Below are 14,813 nucleotides of genomic sequence, written 5' to 3' on the forward strand. Positions count from 1 at the left end.
CTCGTGGAGAGAAAGCAATTTGGAGGAAGTACTTTGGAGGATCCAATTTGCATGTGCAAAACTTTTGTGACTATTGCTCCATAATCCGTCAAACGGGTGTAACCCAAGCCCAAATCAGGGAAATACTTTTCCCTTTCTCTTTGAAGGACAAGGCCAAGCTTTGGATCAATAGCCTTGACCGCACCGCCATGGGAATCACCAATTGGGAGACTTTGGCTCTTGCTTTCTATCAAAAGTTTTTTCCACCGGAGAAAACTCAAACTTTGAGGAGCCAAATCATCGGATTCCGTCAACAAGCTCTTTAGAGCTTATATGAGGCTTGGGAGAGGTACAAAGAGCTTCAAAGGCAATGCCCACATCATGGGCTAGATGATTGGTTTCTAGCAATAACATTCTATAATGGATGTTGTGCCGAGTCCCGAAGGATTCTTGATTCCGCCAACAATGGGCGGTTTGATCAAATTGACACCGACCTTGCTCATGCCACGATCGAATCTATGGCGGTCAATGATGCCCAATATGTCAATTCCCGAGTTGTGCCATCTAAAGGTAAAGAAGAATCCTCCAACAACTCCGTTTTGCTAGCTCAAATTTCCTTGCTCCAACAACAATTGGCGGAAAGAGATGCTAAAGATTCCCTTCAACAACTCAATGTTGTGTCTTCGACAAGCCAAACCATCGTTTGTGATGGATGTGGAGGTGCGGGTCATTATGCCGCTCATTGCCGAGCTCCTATCGAAGAGCTAAATGCTTTTCAAGCTTTTAGACAAAGTTCATATCCACCGGGTACATTTTCCAACACTTATAACCCGAATTCAAAATTCCATCCGAACTTGTCTTACACTAGCAATAATGTGCTAAACCCTTAACCCCCACCACAACAAAATGCCTATGTTCCTCAACAACAAAAGTATATCCCTCCGCCGGGTTATCAAAATCAACAAAGGCCCCCACAAAACAATTACCAACAAAATCCACCACAAAATAGCCAACAAAACAATCAAGGAGGTGGTAAGCTTGAGGGCATGATAGTCCAAATGCAAAGGGAATTGTTGGCTCAAATTCAAAAGAATGATCAAGCTCATAGTGCCGCGGTCAAGATGTTGGAACAACAAGTGGCTCAACTAGCCGCTTCTAGCTCTCAAAGGAAGAACGGTCAACTACCTCCCCAAGGTGAGCAACCACATGAAACTGTTAATTCTATTTCCTTGAGAAGTGGTTCAAGCTATGATGGGCCATCCATGACTTTAGATGATGAGGTGGTTGTTAAAAAGGCTAAGCTTGGGGGAAATGACAAAAATAAGGCTAGTGAAGAGCCTATTGTTAAATATCGTGTGCCATTTCCTCATCGCTTGTTGATGCTTAAGAGCAAGAGCAAGCTTGATGCCAAGAATGTTGAGCCCCCACTGCCCGAAGATAATGACAAGGTGATTGTTGAAGAAGTCTCTCCTAATGCTAAGGAGAGTGATGCCGTTACGAAGAAGGTGAGTATTCCCAATGAGAATGAGAAAGATGTGGAGGATGCTCCTCCCAAGGAAGTTGTTCAAGTACCATTTCCCCATCGTCTAGCAAAGCACAAGGAGGAAGGTAAGTTTTCTAAATTTTTGGAAGTTTGTAAGAATTTGCAAGTCACCATCCCGTTTATGGAATTGATTACCCAAGTCCCTTCTTACGCAAAGTTTATGAAGGAAATTCTCTCAAATAAGCGATCCTTCAATGAGGTTGAGACCATTGCTTTCACCGAAGAGTGTAGTGCACTCTTACAAAACAAGTCTCCCCCGAAACTTAAGGACCCCGGTAGCTATTCTATTACTTGCACTATAGGCAAATATACCATTGATAAGGCCCTTTGCGACCTAGGTGCTAGTGTAAGTGTCATGCCCTATTCCCTTTATGAAAAACATAACATGGGTGCTTTAAAATGCACAAGTATTACATTGCAAATGGCGGACCATTCTTTAAAGCGACCTTTAGGTGTCTTAGAAGATGTTCCCGTCAAAGTTGGTAAGTTTTTCATACCCGTTGACTTCCTCATACTTGATATGGCCGAGGACTCACAAACCCCAGTTATATTGGGTAGGCCATTTTTACGCACCGCAGGTGCGTTAATCGATGTGAAAAATGGGAGGTTGACGTTGGAAGTGGGCGATGACCGGGTCTTCTTTAGCAAAAACAACACCATTAGAAGCCCAATGTTACAAGAGTCTTGTTATTTATTTAGCACTGGGAACTCTTCTTATGCCTCTACTACGCTTGAATCCTTACTAATGGATCCGTTGGAGGACGATTTGGGTGTTGTTTGTTTTGTAGGTGACGATGCTAAGGGTACTATTGCTAAGAGTGCCAAAAAGAAGAAAGGGATATTTTATCTGAAGAATTTCAAATGGTTGTGGAATGCAAAAGGAGCTATGAAATGGAGCTTGGTTGGTGGCAAGCTCAATGATGAAACTTGAATCAATTAGCTTCTTACGTCGTGCGAGACGTTAAACCAGCGCTTCTTGGGAGGCAACCCAAGCTTTTTATTGTTTTTATTTATTTTTGTTTTTAATTTTCTGCAATTTATTGTTTTTCGTAGATTAGTAATAAAATGTTCGACTTGACGATGTTTATTTTTGTGATTTTTAGGTGAAAATGAAGAAAGGAGGTTTAGAAGTGAATATGGCACGCAGCCCCATGCAAGGACCCCGTTCGGGGACGTGGTTTTCAAAAAACAAGAAAAGAATTCACTTCTATAGATAAGTAGGTCAAACACGGGAAAAGGCAGTCAAGCCCGATCGGGGTTGGTAGCTCCGATCGGGGTCGTGGTTCTGTGACTCCATGGCCATTGCTTTATACGGGTAAAAAAAAAGATAGATTTCTTTCTATCATTCAAGCAAACCCGACGGTACTCATTTCCTCCTTTCTCTCTCGTTTCTTCACATTTCTTCACTAAAGATCACAAGGAAACATCTCCATCACCCGAATTCATGCTAGCTTGGGGGAAGGTTAGCAAGTCGAGTAAGTTTTGAATTGCTTTGCATTTTAGTTTAGATCTTGCATCCCATTAAACATAACCTCTAGTCCTTCTTGTTTTGTGCTTTGTGTCATTTTTATGGTTTGATTGGGTGATTTGGATAGTTGGCACATTAAGGACAATGTGATGTTTAGCTTGGGGGGAGATTGCATTTGCATATAGCATAGGTTGCATGTAGTGTAGAAATTTTGAAAATTTTTGAGAGAAATTTTTGCTTTGTGCTTGCTTGTAGCCTACTTTCCTCTTTGCTTATCCTAATAATGGCTTGTTGCTAATGATTTATTCTTTCATGTTGGGATATTAGCTACATGGGGATGTCTTGACATAGTAGGTGGAAGATGAAGAATGAACCAAATGGCTTGATCTTGACTTGTGGCAAGCTACAAAATGGCAAGGTAGTACCTCTTTTTGACCGATGCATCCATATCCGGTCTCTTAGGTGAGTGTAGGTATCTCTTTATAATGTGTGTTTCATCAAAACGCACAAGTATGGTTCTCATGTCATCTCTTGATAAGCATGCATTCTCTTGTTATAGCATTCTGGAGCCATTCACATGAACATAATTGCCTTCTTGACCCCCTCACAAACAATTTTCCCGAGCTACATTATAACTTGCCTACCTTGTTGAGCTAGTAGCTTGTTTGGTCTTGTTTGGGTGCTCAATTGCGATTTGTTTCAAAGTTGAATATCATGTGAGCTTGGTCTTAATGCTCAAGAAAGAAAAAGTTGAGAAATGAAAGAAAAAGTGAAAAAAGAAAAATGATGAAAAAATGAGAAAAGAAAGAAGGAAGAAAAAAGAAATGAAAAAGCATGAAAATGAAAAAAGTAGTATGAAAAGAAAAAGAAAAAGAGAAGAAGTTGATGTAAGAAACTCTCATGCATTATTCAGATATTTTGGAGAGTTTTCTTATGATTTGAATTGCAAAATTGGGGTAGAATTGGGATTGAGCATCCTTACATTTGGTTGTTGCTAGCTTGACATTAGCTCCACATTACCATAATTCATTTGTTCCCCCTTCTTACCCATTACATATTGCCTTCTTCCTACTCATTTGGCTTCTTTATCATGCTTGCATTTGATTGTCTTGGCTTACTAGTTTTGATTGATTACCATATTAGATTGCGGGCACATTATTTTAGGTCGAGGATAGTCGAGTGTTTATTCACAAAATTGTCCTTTCACATAAAAAGAATTTGAGTGCCCCGTGAGAGTCCATAAGTTAAAAGATCATGCAAGGACTTAAAGGTTCATTCAAAGTTTTCTATGCTACGCCGTCGTGTAAATCTCATCCATGACTTGCTTTATTCCTTGCCCATGTTGTTTCGGGTTTCTAAATCATTATGCTTAGCTTGTTTGAATATTGCAATCGATGGGATTTGGTTTCTTGCTTGGGGACAAGCAAGGGTTTAGCTTGGGGGAGTTTGATAAGTGCATATTTTGTATACTTTCATCCCCTATATTAGCTCCATTTTATTTGATATTTAGCACTTATCATAGTGTCATAAGCTAATATTTGTTGTCCTAGGTGTATTGTTGTGTTTGTTACGGTTTTGTAGGAATCTAAGCATTTAGAGGCTTTTTACAATCATTTTATACACCAAGTTCACTAAGCTAATCAAGACCAAGTGTTGGACTAAGCATGGAGCATTGGATTGGGTTTTGCATGGAGAAATTGATGGATTAATATGAGTAATGAAAATGTTGCCAACAATCAAAGTCAAAGCCCAATGTTCAAATCCAAGTCAAGGTGGAAAGCATAAGATTCCAACATGTTTAGGATGCTTTTTGGGAGCTCTAAAGATGTTAGATGGAGCATTTACCCGGGTGCATTAAGGGTCATTAATCACGCACTTAGGATTCCTCAAGCAATTAAGTGAGGAATTAAGAGAAAATACCCGAAAACACACGACCCCGATCGGGGCCACCTAACCCCGATCGGGGCCGCATGCATTTAGGAAACTTACGTTTCCTTCTCCTCTCCTATAAATAGGAGAGGTGTTCCAAGGTCTTGGGCATCCAAGTTTTATGTGTCATTTTAGTTCTTCATAGCCTTAAGCATTATATTTCTCTCAATAGTTTTTATATTAGTTTACAAATTAGTTAATCTTGTAGTCCTTAAACATTTGGTTATTATTACATTTCAAGCATTTGGTTCTATTTGTTTCTTCCATACAAGTTATTTCTATTAAGGTATTTCTATTTCTAGCTTACATTTTACATTGCTATTTAGTTTATTATTAATCTCATTTCATTAGAATAATTTTCTTTACATGTTATATCACCTAATTTGTTGAGATCATATTATCATGTTTATCACTTCTCTCAATATAGTTTACAATTTACATCCTATTATGAGTAGCTAAATTTCCTAGTCTAAGGGCTAGGGGAGCCATGTATAAATTTAATATATAAACATGATAAAATAAGTTAATAATAATATTGTTCATATTGCTTCTATCACATGTTTGCATCGTCACGTTTAATCTTTGTTTAAGGCCTTATTCAAATGATTACGTTTGTTCATTCATTCTATAAGTCAAGAGGCACGGAATTGAATTAGACTAAGCATGTATAGTAGGACGACCTAGTCATGGACGAGAGTTTCTCTAGGACCCGGTCTATGGTTGATGTTAATATCGTAAGATGGGTATCTTTAAGCCTAAGCAATTGATAATGTTGTTAGTACCAAGTTTATTATGATCATATGTTTATCTTTGCATGTGTGACTCGAACCCCTTAGACTCTCTTTTATTATATAATTTACATCATTATTGTTATTAATCATCAAACAACCAAACCAAACCAAATCGTAATCGACCTTGATAAAAAAACTACCCATCGCAATTCACGACGTATGTTCGACCCCTATTGCTACATTAACTTGTTGTTTAGGGTAATTATCATTGTATAGGTACGCGATAAGCCTATCAAGCCACAAACCTGTTGTACTCGTGATTATAATAAGGAAAAATGAGCATTTGTTTCTTTTGAAAACTTACAACCATGGTACTCTACCATTTCATATCTCATATGATTCGTTTTAGATTTAGTGGAAAAATAATTTAGGCAAAATGATAAAATCCCCAAAAGGATCAAGTAACTCAAAGTAACTTGATTGAAGTCCAAACCGTATCAAATAGCGTTTGATTTCTTATCCAACCACACATTATCCCATAATGTGTGTTAAGAGAGATTAACGTGTGATACTATATCACATTTCATTTGGCTTATATCAAAGTCTTCACTTTGATAATCCCATCACGACTAAATCGTGATTCCTCGAACTCTTTGAACTTCTTCAAAGATTTCTCTATTTACCTTATTAAGTGAACACATTAGCGTCAACTTAAATCGTTGGTAAAAGAAAATGATCAACCTATTTTGGATCAATGATTTACAACCTCGATCTCCTTTTCAACCAAAAAGCACGAGACATCTTGCTTTGAATACAAGATACGCATATACCATAAGATCTAATGGTTTGAAGACTACTCGATAACTCTTTGCGTTCATCATTCCAGAATTTAAGGTTTAATCTTGGGATACCAATTTGAGTCTTGCATCATCTACATGATGTATCATTCTAGTTTGGTTTATAATATATTCACCTTGATAAGGGGCTAGCCATACATCAAATCGTGGTGTATAGGGTCACAAAAGTGAAACCTCTTTTGTATATTAACAAGTTTATATATTCTTATTTAGAGTTTATGTACTTAATAGTCACAATTAAGTACAACTCCAAACCCAAAAACTAGATTTAGCACACAATGACTCTATCTCTCGACTTCATGGTTGCTAGTCGTCATATTCTAATCATCCCATGTATCAAACATAATGATGAAAACCACCACCGGTTTCTAATATTGACGAAGTAGTACTAGCAAAATTTATGTCAATCAAATAAACATTTAAAGAAGAAGGTCCCATTAGATGTCCCACAACTAACTTGTTGATTCTTCAATAATTTGAGGTAGTTTCCTTTCTAGTGTCCAACATTTAAGACAATAGAAACTATATCGGTCGGGATTGATAGGTTTAGTATCGTTATTCTCAATAACATTACTTTTAACATTATCTTGTATCAATTCCATTCTAATTTTACTTCTTTAAAACCTTATCCTTAACGGTTTAAGAGAATGCTCCCACTCATTTCAATGAGTCTTTACATAGAGATGCAAAGTTGAATCTGTGACACCCTCATTTATCGCGGAAAAATTAAACATGTAATTTCTAAATAAAAACTGCATGGATATGTTTGTAATAGGTTCATTATAGTAAAAACCTGTAATTTTTAAAACCTGAACCTGTTATAAAGATATCCAAAAGGGAAGGTGTCAAACATGCAAGGTCCAAAATAAATCTCATGAATGAAACATCGCTAAAGTCGCGAAACAAAGTTATACAACCCAAATATGAGAAAGGGAGACATATGTCCCTAAAATGCATGTGACATAAAAAGTGTTTAAGGGTCAATAAAATAAAACCAATCTAGGTTCCAAGGTTACTTTGCTCGCTAGCTCGTCCATGTACCTCATATATGCATCACCTACCTGTCATTCGCATTTTATACAAATACGAAAGCCACAGTCAGTGGGGAGTAACTCCGAGTTCTCCCAGCCACGAAATGTCATAATTAATATAACATGTAAACATAAGAATATGAATATGAATAACACATAGCCTTAGCATATAGATGCTAGACAATTGTGCTTATCATGTGAACAACAATATAACAACACATAGTCCTAGCATGCGAATACTAGACCGACTCATACTACACTATCATGTGAATCACATAACATCCAGGAATCCAAACTCTATCAACCATAGCCGGCTTGCATCTCACCTTCTATGATTCATAGAATCATCAAACAAGAAAGGACAATATATCTAGAGACAGGCATAAGTTACTAGTACAGTCAATAGTCACTTTGTAACTCGAGTCTATACCACGAGGTAGGGAAGCTAGTATTTTGGCTCAGAGGTTAATATGAATAAAACATGGCCAAGATACGACTCAACCCTAATCCTAGACTCACAGAGACCTAGAGAAATGCGGATAAAACCACCGCACCCAAGACTCATGATAAAACCACATGAGTACCCTAAGGAGTCCACCAAAGGGTTGGCTAGTACTTAAGCCCATCTCCTCACAAAATAGGCGAAAAGGTCATGCCCCAACTTGGATATAAACCCACCAAGCCAGGAACACAAAGGCTATTAAGCCGCAAACATATACTCGTCAAAGACTATAATGGCCTATCTATGATGAAGGCCGAAATACTCACCTAGGACCTAAATAAAACGAATCTAGGTCCCAGCTTGAATACTTTAGCCCACACCACACAAGACAAGTAGGACACCCAATTAACCATAAGAGAGGCAAAGAGTCCAAACTTGCACACTCATATGATCATACACACCCTAGTATATGAAAGGCTACGCAAGAGCATATTCAGCTGACAATCCAACAATATCTCCAATATCAATAATAATCCAAATTCCAGCTAACCGTTAATCTCATAATTCATGAGAACAAGCTAAAATGGCAACAAGGCAAGAAGACTCAAGTATAAGGCAACCAATTCATCCAACAACCAACATGTGAAATGATAGTCACAAATATTAAGGCATCAACGTAAAACATCCAATAACAACCAATCTCACCTCAAAGACAAACCCTCGACCCGAGTCCCGCGACGGGTCATCGGTCAAATCGAGGCTGACCGGTTTAAACCTAGTTTGACCAAACTCGTTCGGTCAATCTGGCCCAGTTCAGAGTCTTGGCCTACTTTGGCCCAAATCACAAAATTTATCACAATATCATTCTCATGCCATTTCCAATTTCTATCATGTGAAAAACGAAAGTAAAACATTATCAATCACCTAAACACTTATCAAACAACAAACACAACATCAACTACTAATGTGACATTAATTCGTCGAGTAACTCGGAATAGTTACCTTACGCTAGCAAAGAGACAAGTAATAACTTGAGAAAGCTTCTAAAACCCAAAATTACTCTTCATCTTCAACCAGATATGAGTCGCCTAAAATAATTATGTGAAAGGACGATATTAACGAATTATCGTTATATAAAATATGAGACGGGATTTAAATAACTCGAATAACTCAAACTTGTCTTATAATAATAAATATTCCATTACATAATTTAACATGCCGGTTAAATAAAATATTATGAGTGACGATGAATAATTTACGTTATATGAAATTACGGAATAAAATGTGACAAAGCTCAAGTGACTCATTCATACCCCCAATAAGTAAACTAGACAAGTCCAATTAAATTAACGAGGCAATTTCAATTAGATTAGCCAGACGAGTTCAAACAGCTAAATATGAGAAGTCCTATTAACTTAATAAGTCCAATTAAATTAATATGTAAATGAATGATATTTAACGAGTTACGTGATATAAAATACGAGACGGTTATTTAATCATATTTTAAATAAACCAAACTAGCGCCAAAATAATTTATAACCATGACTCACGAGCTATTATGGCAACCTCAACTTGACCTCACAACAAACCACACGCGGCCTCAACCCGTAACTAGCTAGGCCACTGCCTAGGCAACGGCTAGGCCACTGCCAACCTATAGCCAGGCCAAACACATACCAAAAAAACCAGCTACTACTAATGGACCACCCAACCATAAACAAAGGAAAGGAAGAAAGGGGAAAAAAACAGGGGTATGGGTACCCCGTGTCCAACCCAACACCACCCCGTTCAACTCTCCCTCCCCCACGGCTGCTAAGCAGCCAGCAACCATCCCTACCAACACCTATTATGGCTGACCAGACAAGCCATTTCTACCGCGTCCCACCATCCCAAAACAGTCCTAGCAATGTATACAACCCGTCTCCAACTCTCGACATACATTCATCTCCAAACCTGCACAAAAAGAACTACTCACAACCGAACCATATACTCGTGTCAGCTACCAACCAAAACCAAAGTTCAATCCCTTATTCAACATCAAACACTACCTGTACACCGAATTATTTAACAACTTACGTACCATGACAAGATTTCATACAAGTGCTCTGATTTGTTTATAATTCCAATACTCATCAGCAATATAACTTGCATGTACGCTTAAGTGACGGTACCCATAACGCTCTATTTGAAACTAACGCAATTCAGTACCGTCATACATACCTTAAATCATTCAATTACCTAAGTTTACACACCTCATAATTTAACCCATTAATCCACCAACAAAGAGGAAATACTAGCTACTAATATGTAAATTAGTGTGCGTCACCACTATTTTCACATAATAAAGTTGAATAAATCAACAAGGAGAATCGACAAGCCGACATAATAACACGAAATTTCGACATTTTGTCAAGTAACCTATCACCGTTACCTCAAACGCTCCTTATTCTTCGAATAAACAGTCCCTAAAGCTTGAGTCTCCCACCAGGTCTTCGAAACCTTTATCAAGGAGCAAGAAAAATAAAGGATTGAGGCAAAAATCGAAACTTTTATAAGACGGCAAAAAACGAAACCGTCACAAAAATGAGACTTTATTACCTTGAAAGATGAAGGAGGGAGTAAGGAGGAGAATGGTACAAAAATTAGAGTAAAAGGTTGAGAAACGAAGTCGGGATCTCGGTTTTAAGGTAGACGAAAATGGTGTTTGTGGTATTGCTTGTTTGCTTTGTTTTGTTGCTAAAGAATTGTTGTTGTTGCTGTTTGACGCAGGGAAAGGAACAAGAAAAGAAATGGGGGTGGGGACGTAGGGAACAACAACAATAATTAATAACAATAATAATATTAATAATAATAATATATAATAATATATAAAAGAGATATTTAGAGATAGGGTATAAGAGGGTTGGTGAGCGGGTTGTCACTTTTCGATTGGTCCGTGTTTAGATAAGATTCTCCATTGAAATGTGACGGTCTTAAGTTAGACGGAAATTAAGACGGAAAATATTATTATTATCATTATGGTTATTATTATCGTCTGACCAAAAGTATGTATACATAAATTATTATATAAATCGTGCCTTAAAAATATAATTTAATCGTACGTATTTTATAAAAATGAGCTTTTATATAATACGTTTATAAAAATCGTGTTCGACATAAAATTAATTAAATTGAATAATTCAAAAATATATAATAAAGGGATTAAACGGTTTAATAAATTTAAAATGTCAAAATGGAAAATTCGCGGGTGTTACAGAATCTTATGAAGACTACTCTCAATTCAATCGTTTAGTCTTTAAAACTTTCATTGAAGTGGTTACGGTATTTTGGTCAAGTTTGATTTCAAACAAATCTAGTTACCAAAATGATTTAACGTTTCAAAGTACTTAACTCAATTAAGCATATGAGAAACAATTCATTTTAAGTAGATATGTTAGTCAAGAATAAAAAACCCTTTTGATCACGAATAACTTTTATCTATACCCTTCGCAAGAGATCCTTAGCAATGGTTTATATGAGGTTTTAGAAGCAAAATGATATCGTATATGAATTATGGTAAAAAAATAGAACAATATGATAACGGAATGGTGGAAAAAACTTAACATTTATCGTTATAATAATACTTCTAAATATAATAACAAGTAAAGCATTTACATAGTGACCTCTACCCAACTATGATAAATGATTCCAAGATCCAAATTCAAATTAACTTGGGCACGGTAGGGCCGATTCATCCCTTATCAATATAACTCGGCGGATTAACGCTTTAATCGATTCTACTTTTAGAAATCTTGGTCGATAAAATTTCATTAATATTTATCTTTAGCCCGGAACACATGCGACTACGGTCACGAATACTTCCGTTGAGCTCAATCCAAATTTCGAATAAATGTGTCCATGATCCAAATCCACATCAACTTGGGCACGGTAGGGCCGATTCATCCCTTATCAACATGAAATCGGTGGATAGACATTTATCACCCACTTCCCCTACGTAACAAGGTTTGTACCCCGGTAGGGCCGAGTGCACTCCCTCATGAAATAGGTTTTCATGGTTTCTACTTTTTGGTAAAGCTAAGTCTCAATTGTTTATTTTAGCGAGAGGTCATGCCAATTTATTATCTATCACGTTTTAAGTGAACTAAAGCGGTGAACTACGATAATTGTAATTGACACGGTCGAATAACTCGATTTAATGATAATGCATGTTTTAGTTATGGCGATTTAGCGATGCATGCAACATATAAATAAAATGCAAAGCATAAAATATAAATCCTAGTATGGCCTTCCTAAAATAGTAAATCTAATAAACTATTACAAATTCGGAAGCCAACTCCATTGGTCCCTTGAACTTCGGTTTTGGCACGCATCTCGAGGTAACACCGTCTTTAATGGATCGCCCTCTTAAGTGGCACCGTCTTCAAGGATCTCCGGTATAAATAAATTACATAATAAATTACATAACAAATTACATAATTTCCTATTATACATTTGTAATTAAATAATCAAAAAAATAAATCTATTAAATTACAAAACGGTGATACGAGATCACAATAAATTACAACTGAATCGATATTCCCATACATTTCGGGTAATACCAATTAAAAACTAAGGCCATACTAAGTAAAATTACATAATTCAAAAATTAAATAAAATTAAAATTATGACAATCATAAATAAAATGCAGCATTATAATATGTATGAACATGCCCAATTTTATGCTAAATCGCCTTTAAGGAGCCAATATCGTATATTAAACGGTTTTTACGGATTTGCGTGATTCAACCTTTTAAAATCACAATAAATTACATAAAATCATATTTATGCACAAGTTAATTACCCTAACCAACTTAAGACTCAAAATTAGTCTCCACTAACATATTGACAATAATTAACTGATATTTCTTAAAATTGTTCATTAATGAACTCAAAATTACAATAAAATGTTATAAACTTCAAATACATCACAAAAATTTCAAATAAATTCAAAATTCAAAATTTAAACACATGAACATTCTGGAAAAATACCATGACACTCATAATGTCCAAAAACTTAGGTTAAAAATTTCGAAATTTGTCGGGAAAAACAATGTTGCGGTTTATCGGATTTATCATTTATAATCATAAAAACATGAGAACAAATATATTTATCAACTTTTCAATTTTAGATCTGAAAAAGGTAATAAAATGCAACATGTGACGTTTTTCCTTAGTCATGAAGTATGTTTGAGCAATTATTCACTAATTAAAGTCACTATTTATGCTATTTTTCATCAAAAATTCATAAATCATGCATAAAGACTTCATTATAGCCTATTATTTTACACACATCTTGTAAAATTGCATGTGACAACATACTAAATTTCAATGACCAGATTCGAAATATTTCTCATATTACCCTATTTTTCATTTAAATTCGATTTTTATCATGAAAAATCCATATTTCGAGCATAAGAACTCCAAAAATTATGAAAATTTACAGGTCATCTAAAAATAATATATGTGAAAACATATTCAAAAACCACTGGAACATTCGAAGTTTAGCTATTTTTCGTCCAAAAATGACATTTTTATCATAAAAATCACATTTTAATGCCATTATCATATAAAATGAACAATAAAAATCCATAAATTAACCAAAAATTCTAAATACATTTTAGGATCAGAAACATTAACATGCATGATAAATTTCGTGATATATCAAAATAAACACAAATTTTTAAGTTTTATATGTTAATCGTATAACTCGGAAAAACTATAACCGATTTGCATGCAAACAACCTAAGGCTCTTGATACCGCTTGTTGGAAATCTATATCTCATTATACACAACATATTCATATATGTTACATTTTAATTTAGTCATAAAATTAAAACTAGATCTTATGCATGCAAACATAAATTACAAGAGATGAGAAAACATTTTCTTTACTATGGGATTTCGGTTTTATGGGCACCAACAAGATCTCCTTCTTGTTAGTTCTTGAGCTTTCCATGAATATAAGGATGATCCTCCAAAAATCCCAAAATAGAGATTCTCCTCTTGATTGCACCCAATATTATCCCTTATCCCCACTAAATAATATTAGCTAGATATTAGTTTAGTAGTTTACCTTAAAATTGATTACTAACACTCATATATTACACTAATAATTTTAGTAATATTTTATGAACAATTTGAATAAAAAATCTCATGTTTTGATGAAGATTAAAGAGAGAAGAGAAAATTCATGAACTTTTGCATGTGATATATTAGAATGAATGAATACGAGAACTAATTCCCTTAAAACTAGAGGAGGGTTCACGGTTGGGACTACCAACATAGGGCATCTTACTTTCTCTTTTTGTCTTCACAAGAATTAGGTGTGTAAGATGTGTAAGAGTAGGTGTAAGGCTAGTTGTAGGTAGGCCATGATTAGGTTATTTTATCTCATAAAATAATTCACCCACTAACACCTTCCACCTCCATTACTTCGGTCCATATACATAAAATAGACTACCATTTTATTTTGTCAATTTGTCATTTGTCACACAATATGTTACATGTAGTATGTTACATGTTATTAATTAATTTGATGCATATTTATCACATAAATATCATTTCATGAATTAATAAAATTACGTACAACAAATTGACTAGTGATACTTGATCACATAAATAAAATGGGTCATAAAATTATAATTCACAACATCTTGTAATTATAATTAACCATTCCTTCTTATCTTTATTGTTTCACAAACAATAAACAATTTTAGTAATAAAGTATTTCAATTACTAAAATAAATCTTATTTAATCCCATTATAATAAGATATCAATATTCTCTCTCGCAAAT

The 14,813-nt window shown here is 35.3% G+C and overlaps 1 long non-coding RNA gene and 1 other non-coding gene across 2 annotated transcripts; both read right to left on the reverse strand.

Moving 5' to 3' along the window:
* Positions 1-260: 260 nt before the first annotated feature.
* LOC141603588 (small nucleolar RNA R71) lies at positions 261-367 on the reverse strand. The gene has a single exon (XR_012525452.1). It is a non-coding gene; the product is annotated as a small nucleolar RNA R71 (small nucleolar RNA).
* Positions 368-8,986: 8,619 nt separating this feature from the next.
* Positions 8,987-10,697, reverse strand: LOC141598348 (uncharacterized). The gene is made up of 3 exons (XR_012523437.1): positions 10,579-10,697; positions 10,412-10,479; positions 8,987-9,068 (listed from the first exon to the last, which is right to left on the reverse strand). It is a non-coding gene; the product is annotated as an uncharacterized LOC141598348 (long non-coding RNA).
* Positions 10,698-14,813: the final 4,116 nt, after the last annotated feature.

The sequence above is a fragment of the Silene latifolia genome, chromosome 9 (assembly GCF_048544455.1).
Source record: "Silene latifolia isolate original U9 population chromosome 9, ASM4854445v1, whole genome shotgun sequence".
Taxonomy (NCBI): domain Eukaryota; kingdom Viridiplantae; phylum Streptophyta; class Magnoliopsida; order Caryophyllales; family Caryophyllaceae; genus Silene; species Silene latifolia.